This window comes from Canis aureus, chromosome 18, assembly GCF_053574225.1.
Source record: "Canis aureus isolate CA01 chromosome 18, VMU_Caureus_v.1.0, whole genome shotgun sequence".
In the NCBI taxonomy this organism is placed as follows: domain Eukaryota; kingdom Metazoa; phylum Chordata; class Mammalia; order Carnivora; family Canidae; genus Canis; species Canis aureus.
In genome coordinates this window covers 55216685-55237389 of record NC_135628.1, presented here as the reverse complement: position 1 = coordinate 55237389, position 20705 = coordinate 55216685, and the positions used below count along the sequence as shown (strand labels likewise).

The 20705-nt window shown below is 41.0% G+C and overlaps 1 long non-coding RNA gene across 1 annotated transcript in view; it reads right to left on the bottom strand.

The window, feature by feature from the left end:
* Positions 1-9343: 9343 nt before the first annotated feature.
* The window catches only part of LOC144289115 (uncharacterized), a 26198-nt gene continuing 14836 nt past the window's right edge, over positions 9344-20705 (bottom strand). The window contains exon 3 of the long non-coding RNA XR_013357156.1: positions 9344-9583. This is a non-coding gene — a long non-coding RNA (uncharacterized LOC144289115). The remainder of the gene's footprint in view (positions 9584-20705) is intronic.

Genomic DNA, 20705 nt, shown 5'->3' with positions numbered 1-20705 from the left:
AGGCACAGGCAAAATAATAATAATAAAATTTAAAAACAGTGAGATCGTGAGGAGAATTAGGGTGTGGTTTTCTTTTTCTTTTTTCTTTTTTTTTTAATTTTTATTTATTTATGATAGTCACACACAGAGAGAGAGAGGCAGAGACACAGGCAGAGGCTGAAGCAGGCTCCATGCACCGGGAGCCCGATGTGGGATTCGATCCCGGGTCTCCAGGATCGCGCCCTGGGCCAAAGGCAGGTGCCAAACCGCTGCACCACCCAGGGATCCCAGGGTGTGGTTTTCTTAGAAGGAACACTCTATCATTTTTTAACCCAAGGGAGAACAGCCATGATAAAGAGGATATACGTCTCACTCAGAGGAAAGCTTGGTTTGATGTGTTGTCAATTTCGTCATCTCATTTCACACACTGTCCAAAAGTGCCAAAAAAACAAAACAAAACAAAAACCCACACTCAACCAATGGCCAAATAAATGGATTTGCTGTCAAGGGAAATCAAGTCTCCATAACCCTTGCCCTGGGTCAATTTCTTATAAAGCAGACATCTTCCATGATTTTAGCTGATTAATTTCTCCTGGTATTTCTGCATGATTATCCTCCATCCATCCTAAAAGGCTGGATCCACTTTCCACCCTTGGCTGCGATTCTACGCATTATTATTTGACCTCTTTTGAAAAACTCATTGCCAGCTTTATAACCCGATCTGGGCACACCCCCCATTGGGGCCTGCATTTCCTGTGGATGATGCGTTGGTTTCCTAGGTGACGGTGGGAAGGAATAGACCTGTTAGCTTGTGGCTTCTGACTCACTCTCTGCAATGGACGTCACAGAATCGTGGCTGAACAAGTGGATGCTGAGAAAAAACATGTGCTTCAGGGAGCAGCGGGGCTCTAATGGTTAAGACCATCCCATTGTACCAGCTCTCCCTCCCACTAAGCAAGCCAACAGACGGACATAAATACCAGATCTGAAGAAAACAAGCAACAGATTTGAAACAAACCTCTCTCAACTCCCGGTCATATAGAAGTGCACAGTGGAGTCCTGTATACCATCCCATTATTTTATTCCTTTCCCTGTTTACAATTTCCTTTTTTTAAAATTTTTTCTGGAATGTGAAGCACCAGGATTCTCTAATGAAATGTCAGTTGGAGGCTCAAGAGCTGGAGGTGGAGACAAGCCAAAAACTCACCAAAAGCCTGTTGACTGAGGTGACAGCTCTTTCTGATCTTTCACATTTGCTCCCTGAGAGGGGAAAGGTAATTCACAGTAGACTAACCAATTATCAGAGCCCAGGATGAAAAATACATTCTGTCGTGAAATTAATCTTCAGAAAGGCTGGATAGAGGCAAGGACACACACACACACACACTCACACACACACACACACACACACACAGAGGTGGAGGTGAAGAAAGGGAGAGAGAAAGATTAACTTTCTAGCTACCTCTTTTTCTATCAACTGAACCCACCAACGTATGAGGTGGTGGGGCGGGGAGGGGGGGAGAGGTGGGGGGAAGACTGCCTGGAATAAAAAACATAGAAGAGTTCCTTTGTCCCTTACATCTGAACTACTGAAGACTGAATGGATTCTTTAGATTCTTGAATTCCTTAAATGACCAACAAACCTAAAGGTTCTCTATTGGAGATAATGCATCTTGTTTTCCACAGAGCCTTAAGGGATGCTTTAAATAGCATCAGCAAGCATCCGAATGAATTAGACAGCAAATGTAGGTTAGCTTTATTTAGACAGATAAAGACAAGCAGAGAAAGTTGTCTGGTTCAAGGGCAGTGCAGCCTGACACGACAGCGTTTCTCAGAGGAGGGGAAATTGCTTTGGGAGAGAGAGGTATTTCGGGCAAAGAGCAAAGTTCCTTGGATCGCCAGGGGAAGAAGCAGTGCTAAGTTCTTCAGTACAGGGGAGCAGGAAATAAGAGTGGCCTGCCACTCATTAAAGGGAAGATGTATAGATTTAAATTATAAAACAGAACTTAGCATCCCTAAATTCACACATGCATCTTCTTTTCTCTCTCCGGTTCCTTGGGAACACCATCAGAAAAGACACACTTCCCAGAACAGGAGCTGAGGTAAGGGGTTTATCAGACTCCTCTGGAGTGGGACTCAGTATCCCTGGCAAGTTCTGTGTCAGGAAATATGTTCAGATTGGAGGGCCACCCCTGGAGGTGGGGAAGCCCAGAAAGCAGGGAAACTGGCAAAAATGGGGGTATCCACTCATTAGCCAAAAATGTAGGTGCCTGGAAAAAAGTTGCTGTCCATGGATTTGGTTTACTTTGTCTCCCTCTCCTTCTCCTCTCTTTTCTAAAAACAAATTCCTTTAAAAAGCACGGGGTCTAGAAGAAAAAAAAAACTTTCTGGTTTTGTTTGGTTTTACTATGAGGTTTATGGTTTCTTTTCTTTCTAACTTTTTGCTGTTTTATCTTCAGTTAGCCAAAGCCAAATGACATTTGATGTCAGTTTGTAGCCTCATCAATAATTTGTTTTAAAAATAAAAAACAATTTCGATCCTTCAATTACAAGGTTTCTAAAGTAACACTGGATTTAGACTTATAAAAATATCTTCAGAAAAATCTAAAAATTTAGATTTGCATAGATTTCCATTTCCTCCAAATCTAATTTTTCTATGTTTCTTTTTTTAAGGGTCTCACAACTTCTGAAAATTATACATCTTTATATGTTGCCAAGGCAGGTATAGCATAGGGGAATATTGTTATAACCCTGTCATGAAGCAAAATTTAAACTTCATTTTGAATTAGGCATTTATGCCACTTTCTTTGTACTTACCATTCATTAATTCATTTCCTTCCTCTTTCCTTCCTTCCACAATTATTTACCAAAAACCCAGCATATGCAAACAGTGAGCATCAGACTTATTTGTTCCCTTTCTCCATACTGGGGTCTTCTCTTTCTCTAATCATTTCCTCTCCTCTCTGTCTACCCCAAGCCCATTCACTCCTTACCAGGTAAACTAGCATATGGACCAGTAATTGATTCAGTTGGGAACTACTGTTTTGCACTTTAACTAAAGCACTCAAAACTTCCTTAATTCACTTCTCCAAACTCAATATACTTTTAGCTATTTGTAAAATTGGCAAATCAGTTAATCATTTTAATTCTAAGAAGGAGATGGAAAGCCAATTCCTGTGACTATATTTGTAAAGTAATAGTCAAAAGACTCACATGAGACCTGATGCCATGCTTTTCCAGTGTTATATTAACTTTTTATAAAACCCTCTCATCTAAAGTAGATCCTATAAAGTTTTCATTTTTGTAGTTGCAAGAATGAAATCAAAAGGATGACTACTCTTTTATTCCTTTTTGGTAAAGACACATTTTTATATGAACAGAAATGAAAAAACTTAACATCCCTGGGGGGTGTCTGGACAGTTTATTCAGAAGAGTGTGTGACTCTGGATCTCCGTGTTGTGAGTTTGAGCCCCACATTGAGGGTCGAGATTATAAATAAACAAACAAACATTATAAATAAATAAATAAACAAAACATTACTTATAAATAAATAAAACATTCCTGGGATCTATATTTCTTGCTCTGACATCTTCAACCACTTCACTATTATTAGATTATCTTTATTAAAATCTCCCAATTTGTCCTAATAATGAGACCTTTTAAGTGTTCTTCAATAAGTCAACCTCAGAACTTGTTTTTTAATATTTTGTTATTAGAGGAATATAACACTTGTATATGGAGGCAGCAAAGTTATAATCAATCACTAATCCAAATAAATGTATGATGTATGTAAGGTAAAAAAGATTATAACAAATTTTGTGTTTTTCTGTGTTTTCTATGTTTGCTACCCTAAATATTACTTCAGTAGTTTTAATAATGCTCTGAAGAAATATTTTAATAGTATTTGACTAGATAAAATAAGAGTCACACGTTTTATTTTTGTTATGTGACATTTGTGGCTCTTCAGCATGACATTGGCATTCTTCCTCTTCTGATGCAACTTCCTTCTCTGTTTCATTTTGTTTTGGTTGAGGTTATTTCAGCCTCCCCCCTTCTCTGAGCAGTCTTTCAGTTTGTCCATGAGATCCTGAGCTGTCACTTCGTTTTCTGAATATCCACTTCTGTTTTCTGTGGCAACACCTGCAGATAAACATCTAACCCACTACCCAGATGGACACCCTCCTCTCACTCTCAAACGCACGTGTACCCAGGTATGCACGCACATGCATGCGCAGCCCTTCCACCCTCCCCCAAGGAAGCTCAAGCAATTCCAGCTGTTCTCTGGCCCTGGCAGCAGAAGCAGCATCGGAGCCTCTAATGTCAGTTCCTTGACTAGAACCAGCACTACTAATGCTGCTGCTGCCAAGGACGGATTTATATTGTCTGGGCTGAAGAAAAGACCGCTGAGCAGGGTACAACCAGATGTTTCAGGCTGCATGAAGTGATCAGAGGGAAAGGAACCAGAGTTGGGGTTCCTTCACCTGAAGTGTTTTGCCCCCATTGTTGACAGCCACATACTGATATTTCTTTTTTTTTTTTTAAGATTTTATTTATTCATAACAGACAGAGAGAGGGAAGCAGAGACATAGGCAGAGGGAGAACCAGGCTCCCTGTAGGGAACCCGGTGCGGGACTCGGTCCTAGGACCCCGGAATCATGACCTGAGCCAAAGGCAGATGCTCAACCACTGAGCCACCCAGGTACCTCAAGTATAACCTCTTTCTGAAGCTTTTCCTGACAGGCTGACCATCCCTTCTGTACATATACCATCGTTGTTTCATTTAGTTGTTTACCTGCCCCCTACCCTACACTCATTAGATTCAGACTTTTAAAGGCATAGACTTTGGCTGATTCATCTTTTACCTTAGTATCTTGGCACATAGCAGGCATTCAATAGATGGTGGATGGATGAATGGAATTCACTGCTCCCCTCCCATGAGGGAAAGCAGGAACTGACTTTTGGTGGAGGGAGGAAGGGAACAGTGCCCTAATAGGTGTCTTTTCTCCTCTTTAAAATTAACATTGGAAGGAAGAATAATAGCATGTATGCAAGGTGCCTTAAAAAGAAGATTCACTGCTTTAGCAACCTCTTGGTTTATAGCATAGGGATCAAATGTTTATACAGAATACGAGACAAGTTGCCATGTGAAATCATTTGGTAATATTCAGATCAATTTGAGAGTCCAACATTTGAGCACTCATGCATTGGGAACCAAAACAAAAAACCTAATAATTAGCAATTTTGTTGGTAATAAGGTAGAGTGCCGGTGTAGCAGGTAACTTCCTTTTGCAACTCAGCAGGTATTAAAAGTATTCTAAAGTTTCTGTAAGACACCAAACCAAACACTTTAAATGCACTTTGTTAAACAATCAAAACCCTGTAGACCTAAATTCATTTTTTCAAATGGTCACATACTGCATTGTTTTATAGGTGTGATTTTTACTTCCTTATGGATGGATAGTTAGACTCCCTCCAACTTTTTGAGAAGCGAATGTTGCAATAAATAATCTTTTTTTTTTAAAGGTTTTATTTATTTACTCATGAGAGACACACAGAGAAAGAGAGAGACAGGCAGAGACACAGGCAGAGGGAGAAGCAAGCTCCATGCAGGAAGCCCGACATGGGACTCGATCCCCGGTCCCCAGGGTCACGCCCTGGGCTGAAGGCGGCACTAAACCGCTGAGCCACCCGGGCTGCCCTGTAATAAATAATCTTAACACATATATGTAACATGTTTATATAAGTAACCTTAACATATCTGTCATATTTTATATATATAATAATATATAATAAATGTTCTTAGAATGTGAAAAACAAATAAAATTAAATTAACATTGGAAATGAAGAGACCAGTGTGATGGTGTGAAGATGACCCTCCATATGTGAAAATAACAAAAAACAGAGCAGCTGCTTGTCATCTTCCCCATCACTCGGATCTCTTCAGGTGACCAATAGGTAAGCCTGACCCTGTTTATAAGATTAAGGCTTTGAAAAACTCACGAGCATGAGAAGAAACTGTTGTAGCAAGGAAGGTTGCATTACTAGCAGGAAAATGTGGCACCTATCTATTAAACTGATTAATACAGGGGATCCCTGGGTGGCTCAGTGGTTTAGTGCCTGCCTTTGGCCCTGGCTGTGATCCTGGAGACCCGGGTTCAAGTCCCACATCGAGTTCCCTGCAGGAGAGCCTGTTTCTCTCTCTGCCTGTGTATCTGCCTCTCATGAATAAATAAATAAATAATCTTTAAAAATTTTAGAAAAACGTAAAATGTGTTAACATTGGGGTATCTGGGTGGCCATGGTTGAACATTCGACCCTTGATCTCAGCTCAGGTCTTGATCTCAGAGTCGTGGGATCGAGCCCAGCATTGGACTCCATACAGGGCATGGGGCCTACTTAAAAAAAATTAAAATTAAAAAAATAATGTTTTAACATCAAGGGATAATAAGGATAAGACAGAACTATGTTAGGTTCATTACTTGCATGATCGCATTTTAATTTTCACAAAAACCCATAAAAGAGATCTGATTATCTTAATTTTATAAACCAAGACAATGAGGCTTAGAAAGGAAGCCATCCTGGTACTAATACTCAACAGAGCTTAGATTTGAACTCATCTGTGTGGTCCTTTCTTCACTCCTCTTGAGTCCTCTTGAGCTGTTTTAAAAACATTGGCAAGTTTTCAGAGAGGTTGAGAAATAGAGGTTGAATATTTGTGAGCACGGACGATGGACCACATACGAGGCAGGGCTTCATGGCAGGGGGATGAATAAACCGCCCTCCATTCAAGGAGCTAAGTAGCTAGTGCAGTAGCTAGACACATGACACAGGCTGGCCAACCAACAGTGAAGTAAGGGCCGCTGTGACAGGGATGGTCATGGGCTGCTGGAGGACTGAGGGAAGGAATGGTTGGTTTGGTTGTGGTGGAAGAGCAGGGAAAATCCACAAAACACAGGAAGGTGGCATTTTGGGAAGACTCTGAGGAGGCTGGGGGAGGGGTCAGCAGGGGTTGGGACACCGCAGAGTAGGGACACTTGTTAGGGGAGCTGGGTGGAAAGTTCAGTGAGGTCAGCGCATGGTTGGAATACTGGAAAGTGAAGGTAGGTTGGAGCCAGCCCATGGAAGGCTCTGAATAGGAGCCTGAAATTGAAATGGGGGAATTACTGAAGGTCTTGGGGTTGGAGAAGGCAAAGAGCCAATCAAAGCCTTGACTGAAACATTCACAATTATTGCTGAATTTGTCCTGACACCAGATCACAAGTACACAAAGTACACAAAATAGGAAAATATAGAAAATCAATATTCTTAATCAAGACTCAGAACAATGTCCTGCTTACTTCTGAGGAAACACAGCAAAGGAATCTCCAGCTCAAACCCAGGTCACTGTCTTCCACGCTGGCCAAGAATGATCCCATTCTCATGATTTGTAAGGCAACCTCATCAACCCAAAAACCCGGGGCAACAAATGCAATCCCCTCCTCCCCACCAAAGAAAAAAAATTCCAGCCAGGAAATGACAATTCCTTTCACTTCCTTCCTTTCTTCAGAGGCCAGCCCGTGGAGATTGCTTAACTGTTCTCTTGCGGATACACCAGACGAACATCCTAGAGTAGGAATTGGATCCCGATGGCTTAATTGAGTTAAAAAGAAAAGTGTAGATTATCTAAAAGCCTCTCGATAGTTTCAGAGTGGCTCTCACGTCTCTGAAAGCCCAGAGGCGGCTCTCAGTTCCTGGGTTAGGGAGGAGCTGAATGAATTTTCTAGCACAGAATTCAAAAGCACTGGAAGTCAGCAGTTCTGAAAGACTGCAGAAAGGGCTTGTTTACATTTTTCTCTTGGGCTGAAACCCATCTATTTAAACTTTAACCAGAGACAATTATAAAACCATGGTTAGCCAGGGATGGCAGGCTGCACAAGACAGGAGACAGATGCCAACAGTCTGGCTTTGGAGGAGGAAAAGATTGAGAATATTTTGAGGAAAGGGGTCAAAGAACTACAAAGGAGGTTTTGGAAGCAAAAGGTGTCACCTAGGCTCATCTTTGGGGAACAGGGAGGGAAAAGTGGAGGAGGGGTGGGAGAAGACAGGCAGGGTGGGCGCAGAGACTGCAGCTTCTGATGCTGTAGGGGGCACTGGGGCTGTCACCATCCTGGCAGCTCAAAAGTCTCACTCAGGCAGCTCCACTGTTTACCCCTTTCCCCCCATCTTGGCTCAAAACTACATTAGCCCAGGGAGTCAGCACCTCTGAGAGGTCTGCCTGGGGCAGACACACCCAGCCCACCAGGACACAGGCTCTCTTCCCCGAAGGCCCAACCTCCTCTTCAATTCAGGTTTTCCTGGCAAAGAACCATTTTGGAGCTGACGAGCAGTACAGTGATGTCAGAGGAAATACCCCACTTGACAAAGGATTGTGCTCCAATTGCCGGTAAACTGAATTCCTTAGCATGCCCTGTCCTAGGATTTGGTGAGTCCCAAGAACACACTCAAAGAGAGATAATCGTTGCTGCAAAGTGAATGCTTTTATTTGGGATTTGAGGATGTCTGTGGACCTAACATTGACATTAGGGGCAGTTTTAGGTGCATATACAAACGTGGGGAGATCTACAGGACACCAGCCCCCCAGATCTCTGTGTAAAGGAGCCTGACATTTCACCCTGAGATACCCAATTTTTTTTTTTAACTTTTTGGTTTTGAATATTAAGATGCAAATGCAATATACAGAGGAGAGCCCATGCCTCAGATGTTAGCAGCTAATTTCTTAACAGGAATTCACGTTCTACTAGGGCCAACCAGATTAGAACTAGGGCTCAATAGGAGGGAGAGCCAGGATATACATTCTGGAGACAGAGAATGGGCAGAGGCCTTGGATTTATGAGCAGGAAGCTGGCAGAAGTCATGGAAGAGTCCAGAAACAAATATCTTTCTCTGTAATGATGAGACCCAGTCCTTCAACATAGGTCAGAGTTCGTGAGGACAGCAGAAAGACAAACTCATCCTATCTTCCTGTAGAGCTTTCTTCTCTGCTAATCCAGCTTTTACCAGGGAAAGCCATTTGGGACACAGCCAGAGGGAGATAAGGAAGGTCAGAGGATCTGCAGATATTCAGGGCCATGGCATAGTTTCCCAGGGCAAAGAGGCCAAAGTCATGGGCTCCTCTCCAGACCAGTTTGCTACTCTCACCGGAAGATCTGTCCTATGGCTCTGAACTGCACTCCCAAGTCCAGCCAACCATCTAAAAAATTCATGATGCTGTTCACAAGGGTCTGGATGGAGAATGTGGGGACAGCTCCCTAAAAACTCACCCCAACTGGGGACAGATCCCAGGGTACTATCATTGCTTATGGGGATTGAGGGAGAGCACGTCATATGAGGTGTGACATAATGTAACATTTTATTTTTATTAAACGTATGCTAAAATTTTATTTCTTAACATTTATATGAGTAGAAATTGCTTTCTGGTGCCCTGATCTCCAGAGAGAGGTCTGGTTCTTATACCTTCTGCAGGATGGAGACTGTGAACACATGACTGATGGCTGGTATCCCAAGCGCCACACAGAAATTTCAGAGGGATCCGCACATTGCCCAGCTCCTACCAGAGGTGTAAGACCTGGGAGAAGATATTTTATAAAATCAGGCCTGAGATCTCCAAAGGAAATCCTGGGAGACTGTACATAAACCAGAGAGGCAGCATAACGCAGGTGTCCCCCCACCATACAAGAGTAGAGCATTCCTACGAATCCTTTCATAAGCTGAAATGGCATGAAGCAAAGAAGCTATTACCATCAATTTATACAAAATAACCTCTCTTAGGCTTTCCTGGTACCTCAGGACACATCTTGCTAACAGATGCACAAAATAAATCGAGATAAAGCACAGATGTTCACAGACACAGTTCAAAGCTATGGTGACTTGGTGCTGAGATACTGGGTGTAGTTCTCGGGAAAGGAGCTTGGCGGGGACATTCTCACTGCTTGGGGTACACGCTGCCTCTGGACGGTCTCTGTGTAAAACAAATGCTGAACGTACTGGTTTTGCCTTTTGCCTTTTTTTTTTTTTTTTTTTTTTTTTGGTAAAAGCAAAAATCCTCTTCGGATTTCTTTTGGTTAGCAAAAACGAATATGAATGTGGGTCTTTTGTAAAAACAAAGTGGTGTAATTTTTTTTAAAGGATTTTAAAAATTTATTTATTCATTCATGAAAGACACACAGAGAAAGAGAGAGAGAGAGAGAGAGAGAGAGGCAGAGACACAGGCAGAGGGAGAAGCAGGCCCCATGCAGGAAGCCCCATGTGGGACTCGATCTCGGGTCTCCAGGATCACACCCTGGGCCAAAGGCAGGCGCTAAACCACTGAGATACCCTGGGATCCCCATAATGTATACTTTCAAAAAAGCAAGGATATGATACCTCTATGGTGGTTAAAGGTATGGATTTGGGAGCCAGGCTGTCTGGACTCAGATTCGGGCGCTACCGCTTATTTATTTATTTTAGATTTTATTTATTTATTCATGAGAGAGACAGAGAGAGATTGAGAGAGAGGCAGAGACAGAAGCAGGCTCCATGCAGGGAGCTCGATGTGGGACTCGATCCCGGGACTCCAAGATCATGCCCTGAGTAGAAGGCAGGCGCCAAACTGCTGAGCCACCCAGGGATCCACCCACCCCCCCACCCCGCCGGGGGCTACCGGCTGCTTATTCGCTTTGGGACCTGGAGCAAGTCACTTAACCTCTCTGGGTCTTAGTTTCCTCCTCCATATAATTCGGGCAATAGTAGTTCCCAGTTCATAGTGTTGTTGTAAGGCTTAAATGGGTTAGCATTTAAAGGGTTAAATGGGTTACTATTGAAAAGCACTTTGAATATTACAGTTTAAAAATGACATGATCAGGGCCCTGGGTAGCTCAGTGGTTGAGCCTCTGCCTTTGGCTCAGGTTGTGATCCCGTGATCCTGGGGTCCTGGGATCAAGTCCTGATCCAGCTCCCCGCAGGGAGCCTGGTTCTCTCCCTGCCTGTGTCTCTGCCTCTCTCTCTCTCTGTCTCTCATGAATGAATGAATGAATCAATCAATCTAATATGATCAGATCTCCAGGCCTGGAAACCTCGCTTAGTCTTATGATTGACCCTGTTTCCAAGAAGGCCTGGGTTGGCTGTGGTCTGTACCTATCCTCCGGCCATACCAGCTTGAGAAAATAGGAGAAGGATACCCCAGTACCTTTCCCTTCCACGCTTCTTGTCCAACATTAGGCAAGGCACTTCTGATCTATCTACCCTGAAGCCTAGCAACATGCATGCCCAGGGCCAAAGCAAAGTCAGAACCGAGGACAGGTGCCTGGGGAAGAAACAGGGAATTCCTGGGTGCAAATCCCTGAGGCCCTCGGCAGGCTCCATGTTGGTGCTGTAACTGAATCCCACACTTACCTGTCCTTCATGGATACTAGGCACAAAGCTAAGTTTATAGAACAGAAGGAAAAGCCCTAATTGAGAAAGGTAGGAAAAGCAGAGGAACGTGCAGGTGGCAGGAAGAAGGATCATGGCAAATGAGAAAACAAATACATGAAGAAAAAAGTAGAAAAGCTGAAATAAGTACAAGGGAACTTTTTTTTTTTCTATTTTTGACCAAGTGGAGAAAAAAAAAAAAAAAAACCCACAAAAGAATAAACCAAGCAACTAGAATCAGTCTGAGCCAGGGAAGGGAGGGAACAGGCAGGAGAACTGCAAATATATGCTAATTACCTCATCCTTCCTCCTGTGCCCTGCAAGCATGGCTCCAGAGCCCATTTGTACATTGGCCTACTAATGATTTCATTTCACAGACTTCCTTCCACTATTTTTTTTTTTAAACAAAGTCCATCACAACTCTGTTTTGGGAAATAGAAACAGTATCTATCTTTAGGAAATTTAAATGCCAAAAAAAGCTCAGATAAGCAAAATTGAGAAGTAAAGAATAGTTGGTGTGACCAGGACAAATATCAAATCACAAATATTTGAAATTCTTCCTTTTCTGAGCCCTAAGGAGAAAAGTGCCTTTGTTTGCTGAATTGGCTCACAGAGGACCTGGCCTTTGCTGTATTGCATAGGATGTTGGATGACGAAAAGAAGCCAGAGGAAGGTCAAATATTTGTCAAGAGCCTACTAAGCATCAGGCATTCTGTGAGATGCTAGAAATTTAAGAGCAAATGAAACAGGCCCCTACCCTCATGAAGTTAACACTCTTTTTTTAACTTAAAAAATAAAATAAAATAAAATAAAATAAAAATAAAAAACTAGTAAATTGTACATGACATAAAATTTACCACTTTTTTTTTTTTTTTTTTTTTTAAGATCTTATTTATTCATGAAAGACACAGAGAGAGAGAGAGGCAGAGACACAGGCAGAGGGAGAAGCAGGCTCCAGGTAGGGAGCCCGACTAGATCCCGGGTCTCCAGGATCAGGCCTTGGGCGGAAGGCAGGCGCTAAACCGCTGAGCCACCCCGGGCTGCCCACCTTAACCATTTTTAAAGGCATAGTTCAATAGTGGTAAGTATGGTTACACTATTGTGCATCCGATCTCCAGAACTTTTCCACCTTATGACACTGAAACTCTATGCCCATTAAAAAAACTCTCTCCTGGGATCCCTGGGTGGCGCAGCGGTTTGGCGTCTGCTTTTGGCCCAGGGGGCGATCCTGGAGACCCGGGATCGAGTCCCATGTCGGGCTCCCGGTGCATGGAGCCTGCTTCTCCCTCTGTCTATGTCTCTGCCCCCCGTGCCCCGTGACTTTCATAAATAAATAAAAATTAAAAAAAAAAAAAAAACTCTCTCCCTACCCCAAACCGCTCTCAAGGCATAGGCCACGATCATTTTACTAGGTACCTCGTGTCAGTGGAATCATAGAGTATATGTGTTTTTGTAACTGGCTTATTTCACTTGGTATATCCTCAGAGTTCATTCATATTATACCATGTGTCAGAATTTTATTGATTTTTCAGGCTGAATAATATTCAACTATATGCATATGCCACATTTTGTTTATCCATTCATCTACTGATGGACACTTGGGTTGCTTCCACCTCTTGGCTAATGTGAACTGACACTTTTAAGTAGCTTATCCATTCATATTTGGATTATTTCTTTGCCCATCACTTGGCCTAACTAGATAGTTAGCTGCATAAGGACCTGTGTGATTTATCTTTGTATTCCAACTTCCTATATAATGCTGGCACATAGTAGGAACTCAATAAATGTTTGTTGGCAAAATAATTTATTTTTATACTTCTTAATCACTACTGCTGCAGCTGGCTGTTTTACATATTTTAATAAATAAGTTTTGCAATTTTAATGAATGCTATTTTGATTATATTTACATACTAAGCTAGTTTATATGAGGGATTAGTATAAAAAATCTAAATCTCAATCAAAATCCACTTTCTAGATGAAATGCCATTGACAATTCCTTCTCATTCACTTTGCTTAAAATCAGCTCTTGCTGATCTTATTCTTTTCCTTCCATTCCTTCCTTTTTAAGTCATAGCATTGCCTAGATATTAAAGGCCTTATTAGGGGTCTCCTCAATTCATGAGATACCCTGTTGAATAAGGCTAGCATGGGCCTAGGATTTTGTGTGCTCAGCTCAGAAACTTTCATTGAGGGTCATTTTGTATGAGGTACAAGATGAACAAGGCACAGCCCGACCTTTGGAGGAACTCACAATCTTATCATCCTGCCTGGTTAGTCTTGGCCCCAATTAAACAAGAAGCCTCAGTTTTCTCAGGTGTTGGAAATAGTATTTACCTCCATTTCTCACACTGAGTTGACAAACACAGACACTGTGGCATTCACAAAACGTGAGGAGCTGAAAGATGTTGTGAAAATTCTGAGTACTATTGTATTTGATGATAACTACTATGTGTGGTGTCAGTAGGGGTAGAAGCTAGTTCTGTAATTCTTTACAAAACAGACATTTGGAATTATGATATCTGGTCAAGAAGGCATAATTCCATGCAAATCTTTGGGGGACTTGCTCAGCTACAAACACAAAGCAATGGTCTTAAAAATATAAAAGAGAAAGATGAAAAGAAACAGTTGGACCAAAATGTGAAGTCTTCTAGGAACCAGGAATACAAAGTAGAATGAGATTGAAGACATGGCCCTGTTGGGGTCCAGGTGTGAGGCAGAGGATGCTGCAATAGAGCCTCTGCAGGGTTAGAGGGACTAAAAGTGAGGGAAGTGGGTGGGAAGCAGAACCAGGTTCACTGTTTGAAACTACAAATGGTAGTTTCAATACAGGGGCTAGACTGAGAACCCCCACCCTCCCACACACAAAGTGGCTTGTTGAAGAGGCTAAAAAAAAAAAAAAAAGCTCACCACTCTCTGAAGATGGGCCTTGCAGGAAGAAATGATCAGGCAGGAAGACAAGGAAAGGCACATGACAGGAATGACAGGAAACTGGATCACAGTCCTCTATGACTGACCCTATGGCATCTCTATTATCACAGTAAGGGAAAAGAAATGAAAAGCCCTCTTTAATTGGGTAATATGATTGTCTACAAAGAAAATCAAACAGACTATCCTGAAAAGATATTAGAACTGAAAAGACAACCCAGCAAGGCTGTGGGGGTGTAAGATCAACAAGCAAAATTTAATTGCAATCCTATAGCTCGGTACTTATCACATACAATAGTTAATGGCAAACAAAAGACACATCATGTTTAACAGCAATAAGCAACGAAGTGCCTAGGAATAAATATAACACAGATGTGGGCTTTTTTTTTTTAATTTTTATTTATTTATGATAGTCACAGAGAGAGAGAGAGAGAGAGAGGCAGAGACACAGGCAGAGGGAGAAGCAGGCTCCATGCACTGGGAGCCCGACGTGGGATTCGATCCTGGGTCTCCAGGATCGCGCCCTAGGCCAAAGGCAGGCGCCAAACCGCTGCGCCACCCAGGGATCCCCAGATGTGGGCTTTTATTCATACATTAAATGATGTTGATTTTATATATAAAATATTTTTGTGGAACAAATTAAGATTGAATAAGTGGAGACCTATACCATATTCATGAATTGGAATATTCATTAAAATGAAGATGCCATTTCTTCTAAAGTTAATGTCTAATTTCAATGCAAACCCAGTTTTTTAAACCCCAACCTGATTATATAACATGGAACAATAACCAATTCATTTATGTAGAACAGTAAAGGGTCAGGGGCAACTGGGTGGCTCAGTGGTTGAGCGTCTAGACACCTTTGGCTCAGGTCATGATCCCAGGGTCCTAGGATGGATCCACATTGGGCTCCCTGCGGGGAGCCTACTTCTCCCTCTGCCTGTGTCTCTGCTTCTCTTTGTGTGTCTCTAATGAATAAATAAAAGCTTAAGAAAAAAAAAAAAAAAAGAACAGTAAGCCATCGAACTAATTATAGTTGGTGGGAATGTCTTTGGTTGCAAATGAAAAGAATATACAACTGAAAGTGGCTTAGATGATAACAGCTTTGTTATTTCACATCACAGGATGTCCAGCTGTAGGCAGCTTCAGGATTGGTTAATTCAGTAACACAATGATATCACTAAGACCTGGGACCTTTTCATCTGTTGGCCTAGCCATTCTTAGTGTGCTAGGTTCCAGTGTGTCCTCTCAGGGTGGCAAGATGGGTGCTACAGTTTCAGCCATCATGTTTTCCTCCAACTCTGTACAAAGATAGGAAGGGCAGGGCAGCCTGGGTGGCTCAGCGGTTTAGCACCTGCCTTCAACCCAGGGCATGATCCTGGAGACCTGGAGACCTAGGATCGAGTCCCACATAGGGCTCCCTGCCTGGAGCCTGCTTCTCCCTCCACCTGTGTCTCTGCCTCTCTCTCTCTCTCTGTGTCTCTCATAAATAAATAAAATCTTAAAAAGAAAAAAGATAGGAAGGGCAAGTCCTCTTCTTTTGTACCTTCTTAAATGAAAAGAAAACTTACCTATCCTCTCCAACATCCACCCTAACACAATTTCCACATAGGTTTCATTGGGAAAAGATGCAATACATGCCTATGGCCAAACCAGTGATAACAAAATGTAATTACTATAATAAGCTTAAACTAAGCAATGAGGGGTAGGGTTCATGGACACCTGAAAAAAATTTAGGTTCAGTTAGAAAGAAGGAAGAGACAGTATCCTTTGGACAGATAATCAACCACAGTACTCAACAGTACTCAAGGCAATTTTAAAAAAGAATAAGTCAGGAGGTTTGCCCTACCAAAAAATCAAAATTTAAAACCAGAGATTTTAAACAAACCTTGAGAGAAAAGATGAGTGTTAATAAATGTGTGTTGGAATACTTATATATGTATTTCCTATTTCACATCACAAGATTTTAAGTTTATTTAAAAACCTAAATGTGAATAGTCAAATTTTATATCTCTAGGAAAAATATGAGATTGTCTATACACCCTTGGGATAGGAAGAATTTATCAAATACAGCACAAAAGAATAAAATATCAAGGAAAACCTGAATAATTCTACTAGTTAAAATAAAAATACATCAACAAAGTGAAAAGACAAGCATAAGTTGAGAAGAGATATTTTCCCAGACATACAACAAGCAAGGTATTCATATTCAAAAATTATAAAGAACTCCTGCAAAGCAATAAGAAAAAGAAACAACGAGAAGGAAAATTTGACAAAGGATGTGAACAGGCAATTCACAGAATAGAATCCCTAATGGCCAATAGACATATAAGAGGATGTTCAATCTCACTAGAAATCATGGGAAAACAAAATAAAATGATAAAAAGTTACCATTTCGTAACTATACATAGGCAAATATTTTAAGATTTAAAATTACCAAAACTTAGCAAAATGTGGAGAAATAGGACTCTTAGAAAGCAAAATGATGATCTATACATATAATCCTAAGACTCAGCAGTTGTTCTCTTGCCTAGATTAGTGGTTCTCAACCAGAGGTGATTTTGCCCCCTAGAAAACATTTGGCAAGGTTTCTGGTTGTCACACCTGTGTATCAGGGTTGCTACTGGTACCTTTGGGGTAGAGGTGAGGGGTGCTGCTAAATATCCTACCCCACAATAAAGAGTTATCTAGTTTAAAATGTCAGTAATACCAAGGTTGAGAATCTCTGGCCTAGAAAAACTCTTAGGTAGTGTATACCAGAAGCTAGGTATTTAAATGTTAATTGCAGTATTGTTTATTATACCAAACAACAGCAAACTCAAACCAATCCACACATCTATAGTGCCAAAAAATGGAAAAGTAACTTAGGTATTTTATTATTTTTTTAAAGAATTTATTTATTTATCCATGAGAGAGAGAGGTAGAGACATAGGCAGAAGGAGAAGCAGGCTCCCCTCGGGGGGCTTGATGCGGGACTCAATCCTGGGACTCCATCCCGGGACTCCAGGATTACACCCTGAGCTAAAGGCAGCCGCTCAAGCACTGAGCTACCCAGGTGTCCCAACTTGGGTGTTTTAAACAAGGGAATAATATATAACAGGTGAGATTAATGAATTAGTTCTTCGGGTTGAAACATGAAAAAACCTAAAAAGTAATGATGACTAAAAAAGTATTGCAGAATGTTATGTACAGTGCGATATGGTATCCCTTTACATTTTACAAATATAAAACAATACTATATATTGTTTATGAATATGTATATATAATATAAAAGTATAAAAACATGCATGAGAATGATTTATAGGGACTTCAAGATAGTGATTACTTTTGGGAAAAGGGGGAAAATAGAGAAATGAATGAGATCGGGAGTAGACAGTGGGTTTCATCTGTTCCAGGACTTTTTACAAACAAAAAACCCAAAAGCAAGTAAATCAGACATTAGGATTTGTTGAGTATTTTATACATAAATGTTTGTTAAACTTTTCTATATTTTTCTGTTTGAAATATTTATGATAAAAATATTTTAAAACATTTTAAGAGCTGCATCTGCAAAGATGAGTATTCTGTTTGTTTCAGGAGCATAGAGTTGGTGAAGCAAGCCAGTGTTTCCAGAAGAAAATGTGCCATTCCACAGGGAAATTAGAAAAGGAAAAAATGACCCCTAAATGAAGGAGAATGTATTCATTTAAACACCCCTCGCCCAGGGATTCTTGGCAGGAAGAGTTTGCTTTCCTGCAGCTCCAGTGATTGGTAGGCTATACCTCTGTCCATGGTCCTATTCCTCTGCTTCAAACAACCTTAGAAGAATTCAGAGGGAGGTTCAAATTTGCAATGAAGAAAGACATTGATGTGTTCTAGATAGAGCTGAGAAGCTGAGAGAAGAGGAAATATTGTGGGTATAGCAGATCTTTTGAAAATTTGAAAAGAAGTTCTGACTGTCTGCAGCAGGTCCCACCAGCAGAAGGGGATCCTACGGGACAACCACCTTTGTAATATTGGTGAATATTGTCTATCTGTGGAGTGAGCTCCTCTTGAGCTGAAGCCTGCTTGGTAGGAATGATACTATCATCTCCCTAACATTTAATATCTTTAATGAAAGGCCTTCTCATTCCTAATGCTTTTCATCATTTTTTTCTCAACACTGCTATAAGACCAGTCGATATTCACCTCTGCTTTTACGGTGAAAAAGAGACTAACTAAGCTTTCCAAAGACTTAGGCTCTTTCTATTAACCAATATTTTTACCTAAGCCACTGGGAATATATAAACAGTGAGAGTAACTCAACTGAGAAAGATATTTTATGGGCATCCCATAGTAATCACCTATCTTTTAAAAAGAAACAACATTTTTTGAGATCCCAGGAGGTGTCTGGCACTGCACGAAGTGGTATGAGCATGAGAGTGCAGAACATAATGTTTGGGAACATGATGTTCCTCCAGGGACTTAAAAATTAATGCAGATCCAAAACTGTTAGAAAAATGTTGGTTGTAATAAATTATGGGAAAACAAAATGAAAGGTGTAAGGGCAAAAATCCTGAGCATAGTGATGAATTAGGAGACATGAAAGCAGAATATGATGAGCCAATTAACCTCAAGAGAACACAGACTTCGCAGGATGGGCAGATACACAAGATACTCACCCTGAGAAGTCAATTTTATGGACTTAGTTACAGTTACTTGTCCACACACACAAAATCAATAGCTGTTTCTGATGGGCCACCAGCAAAAAAGGAAAAGAAAAAGAAAAAAAGAAAGAAAGAAAAGAAAAATTACTGTTCTTTCTATAGATGGAGTCTAAACCATCCAGCATACAATAAAATGTTTAAGGAAAAAAATATGTGGGTTGGCAAACTTTTAATCTACAAAACTGGTGATCTACTTTTGGTGATAGCTCTAATGGAAATAGATGCAATTGCGTTTGTAGATGCTGATTTTTATCAGCAGCCAGAAACTGTGCTAAAAGCTCAATTTGGCCTACTTTAGGTTCCCTGGGTAAGTTAGTGGGGGAATTTTTGCTGGGTTATTTGTTATATGTCAGAAGAGGAAGTAAAGCAATACATGAACACTGTAATATATAGGTGAGAAGCTATCTTAATAGAAATAGTTCTCTAGTCTAGGATGTTTCCCTACCAAGCTGATGAAAAGTACTTGGAAATGCAGGAACCTAACTGGTCCTCAGACTGAACTCCCTTCATTGCCCCAGCCTTCCTGTTTTAACAACTTTGATCTTGCTAACCTACCAATACTAGGAAAGTAGGTTTTATATACGGATAGCTTCTGATTTGGGCTCCTTTATGGCCGTTGCACCTTCATTCACTTTTATACTTATTTTTTTCACATTCTCTTGTATTATAGTCATATGAAAAGATAAAAATGTCTAGAAATGTGTTTTCCATTGTGGAAGGAAAGAATTTAGAATCACTTCCACATGGATATCTAACAGGCATCTCAAACTGAACACAGCCAAAGAGAACTCTTGATTCTTTCCCTTAACCTTCTTGTATCAAACAACACCAAGAGACTTAACTAGAGTTTTACTTTTCTCATAAACAGGATGTCTGGCAGAAGATTTTTTCTGGTATTGGTTCAGCTGGTCAACTATACCATCAAGAACCCACTGATGGTATTTCTCTTTTTTTTCTATGTCACCACCCCTAACATGTTTGCTTTTAATTGTTATGTCTTTTGTTTTGTAGTCACAAGATGGCTGCTGTGACTCCAAGCATTGCGATGGTGCTCAAGATAGCCATGTCTATCCCCAGAAGGCTTTCACTTAAGTCTCATTAGCCAGAAATGAATCACTCTTGGCTGCAAAGGAAATAGGGAAATTGAGTAGCTAGCAAAAGAGAATGGGATTATTATGACTGAATTATAGCAAACATGATTCATCACTTGGAGCTGGACATACTGTCACCCTCAACCAAGTCAGGTCTCTGCTAGCAAGGAGGAGAAGAACAGCTTAGCTGTTAGGGTGCCTGGGTGGCTCAGTCAGTTAAGCATCTAATTTCAGCTCAGGTCATGATTCCAGGGTCCTGAGACTGAGTTCCACATTGGGCTCCCTGCTCGGCAGGGAGTCTGCTTCTCCCTCTCTTCCCTGCTCATGCTCTTTCTCGCTATCTCTGTTGCTATCTCTGTCTCTCTTTCTCTCTGTCTCTCTCTCTCTCTTAAATAAATGAAATCTTTTAAAAATATATAAATCAATAAAAGAACAGCTGTTGAAAAGGGAATTGACACAGTCCACCATACTTATTCCCAGCCTACCTGTCTCACTAAATAGCATCACCATCTGCCCAGTGCCTAAGCCAATAACAGAGGAGAGAACTTTGATCTATTTCTTTCTCCTATGTCCACCATAGTAAACCACTAGAAAGTTC